Source organism: Acromyrmex echinatior, chromosome 5 (genome assembly GCF_024713525.1).
Source record: "Acromyrmex echinatior isolate Ae372 chromosome 5, ASM2471352v2, whole genome shotgun sequence".
In the NCBI taxonomy this organism is placed as follows: Eukaryota; Metazoa; Arthropoda; class Insecta; order Hymenoptera; family Formicidae; genus Acromyrmex; species Acromyrmex echinatior.
Window position 1 is genome coordinate 15531220 of NC_141856.1, and position 16421 is coordinate 15547640.

General features: G+C 35.5%; 1 long non-coding RNA gene across 2 annotated transcripts in view; it reads right to left on the reverse strand.

The window, feature by feature from the left end:
* LOC147909831 (uncharacterized) overlaps nucleotides 1–16208 on the reverse strand; it is a 371480-nt gene extending 355272 nt beyond the window's left edge. For both annotated transcript variants that reach the window (XR_015545203.1, XR_015545202.1), the window contains exon 1: nucleotides 15765–16208. This is a non-coding gene — a long non-coding RNA (uncharacterized LOC147909831). The remainder of the gene's footprint in view (nucleotides 1–15764) is intronic.
* Nucleotides 16209–16421: the final 213 nt, after the last annotated feature.

Sequence of the window (16421 nt, forward strand, 5' to 3'; positions counted from 1 at the left end):
ATCGGCTGGTAGATCGAGATCACGATCGTGACCGCGGACTCGAGACGACGACGTTTGCAAATCAATTAAGCGGCTCAGGACAGAGGCGACTGGCTCGGCGTTAATTAAGCCGGCCACCGGCAACCAGCCTGTCGAACTGTCCTCTAATTTCGTGCCTGCCTCTCCCGTAGGCGATAATGAACGTGGTTAAAGCGCCGCTGTTATACGATAGTTATACGATAGTTAGTGGTCGTACAATTGATCGCGTAGATCGTAACGCGACAAAACCGATCGGCAATCGCCAATTATTGAAACTTAATAGTCCCAACGTGATAATATGACAAGCCAATTAGCCTAAGCGGACGTTTGAGATGAGAATTATTAGTACCGCAAATCTCAATTCCATTGATATATATGTAAGATTGAATAAAGATAATTAAAACTTGTTAGTTTAAATAAAATAAGACGGTAATTTACAAATGATGACATTAATGATGGCATGAATAAATAAGAAATTATTGAAGCGTAACATATTCCTCATCGAAATTAACTCTTTAATTAACAAAATTGGAGTCGGATGTAATTCATAACTTGGTAAAAAAATTCGTTATTTTACTGCCATTATTTAAAGTCAGTTAGTAGTTTATTGTATCTATTATTTCAAATATAAATAAAGAGGAAGAAATTTCATGTGTTATCATTTATCTACTTTTTATCGTTTTTGTAATTATTGACCTATTTTCAAATCAAAACTGAAATATAAAACATATAATGCTACCTTCGTTACATACACGACATACATTTGAAGATCTACAAGCAAGAACGATGGCCCGTTTTATCGGCGCATTTCATCTTCCCGGAAACGTATCGAATAGCAATGAGATTATGGCACTCGATAAACAACCGATATCTACTTTTATTACACCCTCATAAAATTATAAAACTTCCATAGCCTATTTTCCGCCTAAATGAGCAATCCTGTCAGTTATTCCGCGCAAATATTTCAAAGTAAACCCTTTATTAATAGGACGATCATCGTGAGGACTCGCCTCAGGAATTGTAGTGACTTATAAGTAAAATAAAGCTGCGACACGCCAATAGTGCACGCCGAAGAGAGACACGGAAAGAGAACGAGGATAGTTGAGAAGGGAAGAGAAGAACATCGACGACACATAGTGGGCGTTCGAGAAGATTCAGTACCCGACGAACGCCAAGCCCAAATGACATTACATTCGATTCCAGTCGCCAGCGGCAGACATTAAACTCAACCTGTTCCAGTTCACGCTTAAGCACGTTATAAAGCGAAACACTTCCTCCCCTCTATAAAGAAGATTTTGCCAAGCGAAAGAGAACAATAAACGACTCTCTATTAACTTTCCTCTCTGAGTATCAACTCTTTCTCCATATTAAAAGAATTCAAGAGATTAGTATACATTTTTTTAATCTTATCTTGATGAAATTAATACAAATTTTATTTATTTAATTTTAAACATATTCATCTATTATACGTCATATATATTGTATTAAGGTGTGTTTTAATAAAGTATTTATTGTATAAATATAGTCTATATAAAATCAAAAAAATTCTTTTCGACAATGAATGATGTAGAAATTATATAGAATTATCATCTTTCCGTTATAATAATGAGCTATATCTATTCATGAAATTAATATAATTTCCAATGGAATGAAAACAAGTCGATTAGCATAAACACAAATTTTTGCCGTGAATATTATATGAGACCGCCCACGACTTTGATCGCGGAATGCAGATCTCCAACCGATCGGTAGTCGCGGATGTATTGATCTTGGGCGATATATCGATCTCGAATTTCAGAAGGCCATATAACTACCGTCAGAAACGAGCGTATATCTCGTAGAGTAACAATAGGGGAAAGGATTTCTTCATAATGTTGGATATTATTACGCGGTATCCGCAAGCGCGGCAATTTATTCGATAGTTGATCGATTTTTCAGATAACTGATATACTGCCACGTGGTACATAGTTTATACGTGATATCAAACAAGAATAATATACGCATGGGTTCAATTTGACACAATCTGTTAACCGGTGTATTAAACCATTGTGATTTGTTGCTGGCCGGATGGTTATCGAGTTCAGTACGCAAACGGAAAGGAAAAAAATTCTGATTAAATGCGAAATAGTAATATAAAAAGGAAATAGTAATATAAATTATCTTGAAATATGCAATTACCACTTGATTAATTTAATCAAATAAACATTTTGTTTTTCTCAGCATATATATATATACACATATATTAAATTAATTTAATTCGTTTTTATTTCTTTCGATGAAGAAAAAATGTATATATTTTAGCAAAAATAATTATATTTGATTTAAATACATATATTCTCCCACGAAAGAAATGAAGACGACTAAATTAATTTAGTTAAAAGAACAATTTTTTTGTCAATGTATAATAGGAAAAATCTTTTATTGAAATATTAAACTAGCACCTAAAGACTGCGAAACGATAAGAATCTGGGTATCGACCATTCGTCAACGAGCTGCCTATGTTTATCGCTCTAGCGAACTCTTCTTCAGAACCTGCATCAATTCGCGCTTAAGAAACGATCCAGAATGCATTGCACTGAACAAATTGGAAAATCAATCGATTGAACTCGTTCTAGAAGGCGAGTTTATATCCACCGAGGTATCCACTGAGGTATCCATCGAGGCACGATAAGCCGCGAATGAATCGCGTAAAAGTGTGACGATGAGACGTGCATGAAAGAAGTCTCGCCTACGAGACGGCTAACATATTTGCGACGACTATACGCCGAACAGTTTCGCGAGATCACATCGCGAGTTCGTCGATTTTTAAGAAGCATCAGTCCAGTCGGTCGATGATCCGAAAGTGTCGCAAGTCGCGCCTCCCTCGAGAATGTCAGTCACCCATCATGCCATATGTGTTTCTTTCTCACGTGCTGAATCACACACAAGCCCAGCCTCGTGTGACGATCGTGACTCGTCGCGAGGATTATTTACAATCGTCGATAAGCCACGGAATAAGATCAACGGACTTTCCAAGCGTTCCGTGATTCGATTTCTAGATATTGCAACTTTCTCATTAATTACTAATCGACTTACATTTACATTTATCTGCACATTTTCTATAAATGATCGATCCTACAAATCTTACGTGGAAAGAATGGTTTTACTGAAATATATAAAAATTTAGTTAGGTAGTTTTAAAAATATTTTTGTTTGAACTATCAACAAATTAATTGTAATGGAGAATGTTCAAATGGTTGCTGGAATATTAACATTTCTTTGTTACCAATAATTAAGTGTTCTAAATAATTTTGATGATTTAAATAAAATTATTTTTAGATCTGTATGTTATGTGTAAATTTTTAGATACTTTAACAAAACTGTCAACAACTTCTTTTCACGTACTAATTGACAGAATAAATGAAAAAAGAAAATTTCATGAAATATCAATATCAAGAAATTAAAGAGACCAAAAAAAATTATACTTAAATTGTATAGATTAAAAATTATATTGCTTAAGAATAAATAAAAATTAAACATTTTCAGATTATTTAATTAATATAAATTAAAAATATTTTTAATTTATACTAATTAAATTAGATAATCTGAAAATATTCAGGCATATATAAATATTGTTTTAAACATAAATAAATATTGCTTATACTGTCAAGAAATAAGGTTGAATTTAGATGAGTTGCGTATAGGTAAATCAGATTTAGATTAAACATGAATCATGACAAGTCGATTGTGCGTTGGTCGATCGGCGATCTTGCACCAAAGAATATCAGATGTATGTACGACGTCATGTCACTCACGTGTCTCCTCGGAGCATCTCTAACATATGCCGAGTCACATACGCCCAATTTCACACAAGCAATACGCTGCGATATGAAAATTATAAGAAGCATGAGATAACCCAAGGATCTCATGTATCCACGATGTGTTGCTAGTGACGCTAATTTAAATAGAATCACAGGTAGTAGCTTTCATAAATGATTTTTCATTATTACTAATTTTATCATGAAAAAAAAATTATTCGTCATTTAACTTTGGAAACAAATGATTTCTATAAACAACGTTTTACTTTCTTACGTTACTATCAATCAACTCATATCTATACAATAAAATGAAGAAAACTTATTTATTCGCAAAATGTAAAAATTATCACGCCACAGCCAAGGGGCGTACATATATACGTAACATATATAAGAGCACACATCGATGTAATCATATAAGCTCGGATATAAATTTAATTATCGTTCATGCTCGAGGAAACAGAACCCAACGGCTTTAGCTAAACAATCACTTTGCGTGAAAGTATGAAAATAATTCCGCGGCGGACAGTGTGTGCTCAAGCATGTCTGTGTTATGCACGTACACAATATTCGATCGTAGGTGCACACAGGAATATCGATGCATTCGCGAGGACTCACGTGCTTCGGCTCACCTGCTCCGAATTCCACCACGACGGTTTCTCACCGGCACGTACAGTTATTTTATATTGTTTTATTAGACTTTGTAGCTTCGCTCGGTATGCCGCGGTCCACTTGAGACAAAAGTAATGATATTAATGAGAACTAGCGAAAATTCTACGTAAAATAATTGCCTGGTTCTTTTAGCTAATTCGCCTCATTTTGATCTACATTTCTCAATTTAATATACATATGTTCTAATTCTATTGGGTCGGCAAGAAAGTAATTGCGTTTTTTTAACTCAAAGTTGTATATACAATATCTTCGTCAATAATGAATGAAATTTAAATTTAAAAAAAGAGTTTTAAAGCTTGAAATTTCTACTTTTAAAAGCTTATCACATTTTTAAGTTTTGGTAATTTTTACATATCAAAAACTACGAACTACTGAAAAAGACGGAAAATTTTCTTCTCACTTTGTGAGTTTGTAACAATGTGCCCAAAACAAATTTGAGAAAATTTTTAACTACCTATCGTGAAAGCTTGATACTTTCCCTCCAAAATTTTTTTCTTAAAAAGCGATTCTAAAAGCGATTCTTAAAAAGAGATTCTTAAAAAGCTGAAACTTTACTCTATCAAAATATATTTATATTAGTTGATAAAAAAGTAATTGCGGTTTTTAGATAGATGCCTTTTAAAAAAACACAATTACTTTCTTGCCAACCCAATCAGTAAATCAGTCTTTTATAAAAATGATCATTTTTTACAAAAATTATTGTTCATTAACTAATTTTTTATTTTTTCTTAAATAGAAAATTAACAATACAGAATTGTAAATTAAATTTTGATTTCTAATAGACTGCAAGCTTTCTCGTATTAAATAAATTTTTAAGTAAACACACGATTGTGGTCACAGAATAATTTAGCGTCTAAAGTCTAAGCGTCGCTTACCGGTAAACCACCGTTAGCTAAGTCTCGTTTAAATTGCAACCACATGCTACGCGGAATTATTAATTAACGGAGAGTCGCGACCGAGCGTTCTTCCATCGATAATAATTTCTCGATCGCATCTCAGGTCGCGACTTGCTAACGGACGCAGTGTCTCGTCACGATTATATACTCGCATACATTCTCGTACGTCCGTTGAGATGATAGCGCATTAATGTTGGCACCCCGTGGAGCGAAATGGGTCCATTCAGGTGTCTTTCGGGCCTACCAAGAACAGCGAGGGCCTTTCGAGAATCAAAGGCCACTGTGTTCTCGCATGCTATTTGCATCGAGATGCATAAGCAGTGCATAATCAGATCACTCCGTGAAATAAATACGATCGCGATCTCTGCGCGGCTCCCGATCAGCAAACGACGATGTCACGATCGATAATCTTGAATTCTACCAAACACATTTGAACAAAGAGATATGCTTGCTGATTTCGTCAGCGAATAAATGTATTACTTTACATTTCATAAACGTTGTTTAGTGTACAAAAATTGATTCTATGAATTAAAATTTGTAATCAGAGAAGCGAGTTTATCACTATATTAAATATCTCTATATATCAAATAGAATGTATTCATATATTGATTAATGCATCGTTAAAAAGATGGAATGATACAATAATTAATACTATTAAATAGTATTAAAATTGTTGGCATTGGTGTGAGTTTGTTCACCCAAAGTACACGACGCGACTAACTGGTTTTATGGAAAGAATCGATAATCTAGGATGAGGCTTTAACTGGAGAAACGATATTGTCGTTCTCGTAAATCACGGACTACAGGCGACGGTCGCAATTAACCAGTAAGATACCACGATATGTTCGTTTTGTCTTGATGCTCCGACTAAGATTCTTCATACAATTTGAAAAGAAAGGAACATATGCTCATTCAGGAATTTATAAATCGCGTAATATACTTTTATCAAAATCGATTAACGATGTATTAATCAATAAGGTAAAAGTGGCACAAAGTTATTGAATTTAAAAATATTCAAAGATTATAATAAATGAGCGAGTGAGAAAGAAAGAGAAAGAGAACATAATGCATACAGACGATAGTAAATATTTCTATCGACATTGTCACGATAAATAAAATATTGCTTGTGTTTCTGTGCATGTGCGTATTTATCTGTAAATGCGCTTAGAGAAATAGCAGATAATATTAAACGCGTAGTATAATGATCGAACCGCAATTAATTGGTACACTGGCAGATACCGGTAATCTGCGGCCCGTGCGAGGATTATCAATTACGCGCGTGAAATACTAGTATATTCACAGCTGTAAATCATTGGTCGGTATCGAGCGGACGATCCCTAATGAGCAAAAGATATTTGGCTATCACAGCAATATTATACGAGCAGACTGTGAAACCTTTTAACTCCCGCCGATCGAGCAGCTCCATTTTGCCGATTAAGCGCTAATTATAATACTGAATTAATTTAAAATTAAATGGTGATACATTGCATTATGTTACTATTTTATCAATTTGAAAAAATGAATAAAAGATGTAATTTCCTCTAATAAATATACATGTACACGTATATATACCAATGATACAGTACCATATTTCTACCTATACAAGCCTACTATAATTTATTGGCTCATTTGAGAATACGTAGATTTGTGTGTACATTTATCTAAAGATAAATACGATAGATGTGGAAAATATCGTGGCAGCCGTCAGCACGTGACATAATTGTTACGTCTATGAGCTCTATGTTAACCCGGGCATGAGGCACTGTAGCAGAATTCGCACTTTCAATGGGGAACACTTAAACCGCGGGTGGCCTGTGTTCCTCATTGTCCGCATGTCGCTCAAATGGGCTGGAATAATGGGCCGCTATATGCGACGGCGGTGTATATACCGAGCTACGTATAAGAAAAAAAGAAAAAGGAGCATAAAATCGCGGGCCAGATACCACACACTGAGCACGCGGTTTTTGCGGACCAGACTGCAACAAAAGATTGTATTACCGGATGCTGATCGCGCCGCTGATAGTTATTACGCAAATCGCGAGGTTATCGTCGTATACGCGTCTCGAATCGCCAGGCCGGTCGACGCGCGATATCTCTACCCGATTCGCCGGGTATATAAATATGACCGCTCCTGGAGTACAACGTGCCGAGCATGTATCGTAAATTAGTGGATTAATTACGACGAATGCGGGTACCGTTGTTCTTCTTACATACCTCTCTCGAATGTCAGATGGAAGCGTACGGGAGGTGAGTCACGGAAATTGTTCAGAATAGACGGACGATGCCACTTACCGATAGCTTCAATTATTCTCTCGGGAGGTAAGGTCGTAGTCTCACAATATATTTCGAGATTTAAGATATTTACATGTAAAAAATTTGTGAGACTTAAAGTTTTAATGTAGTAATACATTACAAAATCTTAGACGCTTTGGCTAGTAATAACCGAGTAATAACATTATTTATTCAGGCTCAAAAGGGAAACATGTTAATATTTATAATCTAAAATCAAAATATATTTATTAAACTAAACAATATATGTATATGTTTTTGCAAAATATACTAAATTTTAATAATTATTTGTTTGAATGGTACTAGCTGGAAATTTACTAAACAGCAAACATAGATTTGTTAAGTACAAAACATTAATTTAACTACCATTTTTTAATTATTTATTTACTTTAAGTAAACGTTAGATTAGTACTATTGAAAAAATATGTATTAAGATTTAGTAAATTTTTTCCTCAATACTTTAATAATAATAAATACATTTTTTATGCTGGACTGGGTTAAAATATAACGTTATTAATCTAAGATAAAAAATTCAGTCATTTAAAAATTTCTACGATAGTTCTGTAAAACTTCTATGATAATAATAAATGACATTGCGATACAGATATTGAACAAGTGCTCGTAAAAAGAGTGCCGTATAAAATAATCGAGTTAATCTCTGAAGTTATTGAAGGTAAACCAAGACTAAGAAGAAGCTTACAAGAGGGAGATAAACGCGACAGGTTAACGGTAAAAGCAGAAAAGTCGTCCGCGTGTTCAGCTTGATATCCTTGCGACGGTTATAGCCGTACATTTAAACGTCAAAGGCAAAAGCACCTGTTCTCTGGCGCCCCATTATTCTTTGCTTCTTACAACCAAGTATCGCCGTTTTGACATCGCGCGTATATGGAAATCGATTAACACGACGTAGCGTGCGATAGTTTATTTCCTCGTAAATATCGCCTTAATTAAAATGTTCGATATAAAGTTAAATTGTTTTTCTTTTCATTTCCCCGCATTGAAATTTTATTTGCCGTACAAGCCAATCGAAGTTAAATGCTGACGACATTTATATAAAACGAAACTGTGGCAATAATAAAAATGTGACCTAATTTTGCAAGCAATTTTAGCTTTATACATATATAATTATAGATAATTATGTAAATGATATCCTTCAGAAAATCGGAGTGCTATCCGAAGGTACCTGGCAACTAAGTTTTCATATTTAAAAATACGTTGAGTAGAACATAAAAATATTATAAAAATTCATCATCTCGTATGAATTTTTATTTCGAATATGTCTTTCATGCATAAGTTTAGCTTACAAAAATAACAACTTGCACTCACGTGTCGTTAGCTCCATATCTTTCTGCACGAAGGAAGTTACGTCGTTAATCAATTAGCATTACACGGCATGTGAGAAACGCGAGCATTTTTCAGATGAACGATATACGTGGATAATGCACTCGATTATACGTTCAATCATGTGAGTCAACGGCGGCGCTTTGGCGCGCCGCCACCCGCGAATACGTGTGAAAGTAAAATAGCGATAATAGCGATAAATAAATTCGTAGCTTATCTCCGTTAATTTACAACAGGTCTCACGCGCGTGGAAATCGCGAATTTTTGCTAGGAAAGCCATGTGGCGAAACGCGTTCGGGAAAAATGTACGCCAGCGTACATTTTTTTACTCGGAGCGAACACACCGCTCGGCTTTCGAGCTGTGCCGACAAGCTTATATTTTCCTCGTCATATTAAAGCACGAACGCCGACGCCGACGCCGACGAGATAGCAACCATTACTTCCTATCTCTTGCGACACGAGAAATGTGCGGATTACGTATATATACCTATGAGTTGAAACGCCATTTCCAGCACAATGCCAACGCGTCGGCAGAGAGACGCCGCCGTCGGCTCAAGAAATTTAGTAACACCGTTAACGTCGCTGGAATGTCGCTTTTTAGAGCCCATTTTGCACCTGTCTGCCCGCGGCTGCAGTCGTGGCTGACTGCGGGGTCATATCAGGTGAGTCACGTGAACTCGCGGCTTATCCGCGATTTTCTCACGAGATTGCCAACGCTCGCGTTCTCCCTCGAAGTATCGATGAGCTGTTCCCGTGTACCGTACATTTACATTACGCCCGTATTTATGGATCCACATACACGCTCGATGCACACACCCCTTGTATGTTAACGTGATTCGCGACATCCAGATTCCGAGAGGCAAATGGGAAAATCAGTTAGTGAATTTAATTATATTGCGTATCGCGAGATGTATCTCTAGAATGTTAGAAGGTTAGAACACGTTAGTTAACGTTTCTGCTAATGTTTCAAAGCGAATGACTTGTAATTTATTGACTTGCTGAATCGTTTAAATCCTTTTATACTCAACAGTTAAGATACAATTAATCGAGATATTTTATAGCATATTTATATGTTTTTATGTTCACTTTGAAAAAAATCTATATTTTAATCTAAAATTTAATGTAAGATTCTTTTATCATTAAGTTTTATCTCATGTACACTTGTTAGCTAATTTATTATAAACTACATACACAAAGTTACAATATATTTGTTGTCATTAGACAATGTTAAATAAACTCTCGACTTCGAACTTCAAAAAAATTGAAATTATTTGTGATTTCAGAATATCGAGGCGCGTCGATGATCAGATCATCGATAAATCTTGGGTACACGACGCAATGTGTTACGCAATGTAACGCACTAGGGCGTACGCAATGCACGCGCGTGCGTGCGTGCGCGTGTCAACGTACGCAGTACGCACAGCATGGTGTGGCGAACATTGAAACGCTTCGCTCGACAAATCGGCCGATAATAGGATTAAAGCGATAATTAATCCTAGCAAGCTTTCGTGTCAGGTCAATCGCGGTTTATTAGACGTAGTTGTGAAATTGCGATGATTCAATTCTCCGAGCAATTATCTATTTCTCTAATTCTTAAATCTTGACATATGATTTTCGCAAATTGTCAACTATCTTCTAAATCTTTCTTTTTACTATTAGTATAACACACATACAGACATACACACACAGCAAAAATTAAAACTATTATATATTATATTGATAGATCAAATTAAAGTTAAATGAATAAATAAATAATTCAGAATATTATATTAATATGATACATTCAAATATTAGTAATGTAATTTGAAATAAAAAAGTGTGAAAGACACGTATTACGAGTAAATATAAATTTGACTATAGTTATAATTTATCTACATTTGTATGGTTAATCAGAAATTTCATATTCAACAAATACATTTTCGGATATATTTATACTTGCTGTTTCATTATTCGATTCATTTCTTTACATACAAATTTTTGTTTACGTTTCGAAAAAATGTCCATTTCCAAATTTTATTTCCCTCTATCGCAATTACCAAAGTAAATCCTTAAAGTTATTGCAAGAAGATAGTGACGTAACTGACGACAAATACATTATAACATAAAATACGCGACTTCCCGATCGTACCGTATCTAAATAGACTTCCACATTGCGCAAACGCGATAAACTGAACAGACAGTGAATTCTATTTTAAAGCAGCTATCGCCGTATCGATTGAAATATCATGGCGGAAAACGCTCATAAAGGCGGATCATTATAATTTTTTCGGACGCGAGCCAGCAACAACAACGAGCGTCGCGCAATTCCGCAAAATGACTTTCTACCCACGTTATAATTGATTTGTCACGGTGCGGCCGAGAGCGCTATCGGCTCAGGCTAATCGACGATGAAAAGCGCACTGCGCACTGCGCAACGCGAGAAAAGTACGTACGCGCGCGCAAATCGTGACGTAGCTCCCGATGTATTATCAGTCGCGTTTCGCAAAAAGATCAATCGTCCGGTGCGTGTGGGTTAATCTGAGGAACCCGTTTCGCTAGACGGTCAATATTTTCCGCCTTCACGTGGCGCCTCTCCCACTTCGGTACCGCTCTAGTGGTCGTTCGAGACGAATGGGGTGGTATCGTTACCGCATTTATTGAAAAGTAATTGAAATCACGGAGTTAATGGGCCGCGGTATACACGGTGTGATCGATCACGCATGAGACGTGGCAGCTATCGCGCGCTGTAAAATAAAGGTATCGCCAGCATGTGTCATTATTTATGTATAAGGACCGAGTGCAGTGACTTATCACTTCAATCGGCCGTCAGTCGATCTACATGGAACGAACCTCGGAAAGAATGGCTTTGCTGAGGTATTTAAAAATTTAGCTACACTTACTCTAAAAAATATTTAACATCATGCGGTGTTTCTGTAATTCTTACTGTATTGCTGTTAACATTAATCAACAGTGAGAATTATATAAACACCATATGAAATATTGAATCCACAACGATCTTCTTTAAAATGTAGATACAAATCTGAAAATAATTTTAATGAACCATAAACTATATATGACGTTCAAACTGATTGCTAGAATATCAAAACATATTTTGTTGACATTGTTTATCATGCTTGAGCATCCTACATAATTATTTTGATAGCCCAATAAAATTATTTTCAAACCTATCTAAATTTTCAGATACGAAACTGTCCTGTCTATAAAAAATTCATTTCTCGCAGCGATAATTTTGCGAGAAGCTGAAAGATTCATCTCTCAATAATATCACTTGTAAGATCTCTTAAAACCATACTAAAGAAAATCTATGTTACCTGAAGATTTGTTATTAACAGACCTCGTACACTTTCTAATACTTATAAACATCGCCAGAGAATAATAACGACGCATTTAGAAAGCATCTACCAGTTTCAAGATCAAAAATGACGCGCGTGCTGCTAATCGGGCGCGTGGAGGTGATTTACGAGGTTATTTTCCGAGCCCGAGATATATCCTACTTTGCATGTATCGTATTATACGAAGGCCTGCTCGAGTGCACGCGGAAAGATGCCCGGAGGTTCCCATTATACTCCGGCGCGTTCGCGTAATCTAGATCAGGATTACTTTTATCATTCGTTTGTGTACTGGGGACCGCCCCAGCCGTTTGTTGCGTATGTACTACGTACTACGTACTACGTACGCGCGCAGCAGCGTGCCGCGCGTAATAATGATCGCCTTTATGCACCGTGAAAAAACAGAGGAACCGCGCGTGACGGTGCAACGCGTGCACGCGCGCCTGCACGCGCCTTCTCCAGATCGACAGGTACAAGTATTGTAATAACTATTCGCTGGTATATCTCCTCGTTGGTGCAACGCACCACGTCCGCGGCGTTCGCACAGTAATTTCTAACAGGATTCGTATTATCAAGCGAAACACAACTTCCGACGAACTTTTTCCCCGCCCTGAGAGTGAACTCCGCCCTCGATACGATCGATTTGAATTTAACGGCTCGATTTTGCCGTTGGATTTGTGGATTAATGACCGAGATTGGCTTGAATTATCCTCCGCTCTCTTATTCGGCGTCATGATTTACCTATACTTTATATAGGTATTTGTTATCTGCGCCTTCAGTCGCGACGCGATACATGAAATCGTTAAAATTAAAGAAATTTACACGCAAGTGTGTTATTATACTTATTATGTTCGTTCATTTGATTTGAATTCTTACTTAAATTTCACTTATCATTTGATAGTATCTGATATTTGAACAGATCATTTCGCAGCATGTCAATAGATTTTTCAACGCGTTTGTTACACAAGTAAACGTAACAAAAATATGTTCTTTATTTCCGTAGCAACAAAATATTATAGCCCAGTTTTTCATTATCTAGTCAATTTATAGTTTATAACTTCATTTAACTTGATGATAATGTAACCCTGATTAGTTAATAAACTAATGATTTTGTGTAATTGTAATTTTAAAAGTTATTTACTACAAAATTATCAGTGATTAATCATAAATAAAAAAATACAATTTTTACATTATCATCAGGTTAAGCCTAATCACAAGATAACCAGCAAATGAAAAGCTAGAATGGGTAAAAGTCATGTTTTAAACTATTTAAAACATATTCTTTATAATATTGTTTAAAGCATGTATAAAACATTAGAAATATGTTTGAAAAAAAAAAACAATGTTTTGTTCTAAAAAAATATCTCTTATCAACCACGTGAAAAACCGAACTTAAAATGGCCATAATTATATTCGTGTTCCACTCAATACCGTGATTTGTATTTGTTATCCGCGCCTTCATTCGCGACGTGAAATCGATCGAAATCATTGCGTTAAGGTAATTTGCACGCAAAGTGTATTATTATGTTCGTTCAATTATTTCAAATTCTTACTTAAATTTCACTTAACATTTGAAAGTACCTATTATTTGAACAGATAATTCCACACCGTACCAATGGAATTTTCAATGCGTTTGCTACACAAGTAAAATAAACACAACAGAAAAAAGTGCTGTTTACTTCCGTAGCAACGGAATATTATAACGGATCGCTGGTGGTAATGTATATTCTCTATTTGCGAGTGATTTTTCACATTACCACGAAACGTAGTTTACGTCAGAATTATTTTTTTTTTATGCTCCAGTCGTATCTACCTGTCGACAAGAATTCCACCCTCGATACAATCGGTATCGGGATTTAACGACTTAATAGCAACGGCGCACCACTTTTCGATGATAAGTACGTTTTATACCGAGAAAACCAGATGCTTATAATTCTGTGTTATTTACCGTGAATGATACTCAAGTCGGCCGAGTACGTACGCCCAGCGAGGATTAATATCTCGCGAACGGGAAATAGAAGTGGTAATTGATTGCGCACTAAAATTCCTACCAATCCCAATCGTAGGAAACGAGTAAGAAGCTGTACAGACCGTTGCGTCCACTTTTATCGATAATTTGTTATGATTTCACTCGCGTGATTGTGATATTAGCAGAATTAGGCAGAGAATTTACACGTTTGAAACGCTTTTTTTTTTTCGTTGCAAAACCTTTGCCAATATCAAGAAATCTAAGAAGAAATAATCTCAATATAAATCTGCGAAATTTATATAAATAATAAATATACTATTATACACAATAAATAATAAAAATATTATTAAATCTAAAGATTCTAAAATCCATAAAATTCTAAAATTTACGAATTAAAAAATTATAAGATAAAAGAATTTATGTTGGTACATAAAAGTAATATTTTAAAATTTATTGCTAAAAAAATTATAGTTTGTTATGCACTATAGATTTTTAGCATTGTAAATTTTGAAATAGTAATATACTGAAAAAAATATACTAAATTTTAATAAATAACTGTTCAAATAGTACTAATGTAACATTTATTTTACGGTAAATACTTAAAAAAGATAGTTCAACTAAATTACTTTCTTGTTTCTAATGAAAATATGTTTACATTTATTTATAATAAATATTCAGCCAGAATAATGTTATATATGAACATTTACTAAATAAATATAAACATATATTTATTAAAAAGTACATTTTCCCTCACTGTGCGATTATTTCAAAATTTACTGCTAGTATTAAAAATCTATATATCCAGAGAAAAGTTTCTCCAATTCAAACAAAAGTTTTTTTGCTATATGATTAAAGAAAAAATTTCTTTGACTTGAACGTCATTTCTTTGATTTGAACATAACTTTTTTAAATCAAATAAATTTTTTTATTTGAATTTAAAAAATAATTTAAAAAATAAATTTAAATCAAAGAAAATTTTTTCTTTAATCATATAGCAAAGAAACATTTCTTTAAATTAAAGAAACCTTTCTCTGGTGTAGTGTATTTAATATTTTTTACTCAACATCAGTATAATAGAGATAAAGGACTTCACTGTATTACTTTCACATCGTGATATCACATTGATCAACGTTCCGCGCTTTGAGTTGAAGACCGTCACTGTTTACTTCCTATGTGTGCATCGGTCGACAGGACCGAGATCGTTTTCCCTATCTTCGGCCGCGTTTCAACAGGAATGAAACGCGTATGAAACGCAGTCGTGCGAAACGACGATGGAACAACATCTCTCAACGTGGAAATGGAACGCGAACTCGTTTCCGAGAGACGGAGTCGCGTTGTGATTGCCAAACGATCTTTCCGCCCGACCCCCCCCATGGCCAACGCGAGAATGTTATCGGCCATCTTGTCGAAGACACTTGAATCAAATAATAAACAAGACAGACGAGTGATTACTCACCGGCCGATACATCGTTGTCGCCCGTTGTCGCCGTCGACATCATTGACACCATTGAAGGTCGACATCGCCAGCACCGTCGTCATTCAGTCGCCGCATCCTTGTTTAAAATGGCACTCACACTCGCGATTAATTACAATACGCGATACGCACCGTGTTAATATACTATACGATCGTCCGTTATTTTATACGTCACTCCCGACGAGACGCTCCCGACATTCCCAAAATGGCGTCCCTTACGTACGAAAACGCAACGAAGGCAATCGTTCGCTGATCGGTGCTTCACCAGACAGTTTTGACGTTTATTACACAGTGAACGATTAAGAATCGAAGTCACATTGTTCGTCTCAACACTCGCGGCAATTGTTCTCGTGCGAATTCATCTCTGGGAATCGGAAAATACGGAGCGATGAACTAGGCGTGCCGTGGCGTTGCGCGGCTTCGGCGTGAAATAAGCCGCGAATTAGACAAGTAATCGCGCGAAATAAAATAAATGACGACGCGCGGCGCTGTGGTTGGAATTGAAAAATACGCATCATTTGACCTATAAATGGGCCTATTTTCAACTCATGATATACAGAGAGAAAAATATGTTGGAATATTGCAAAGCAAATTAAAGTTAAAATTATTGTATTTAATATATTATCCAATATTATCAAG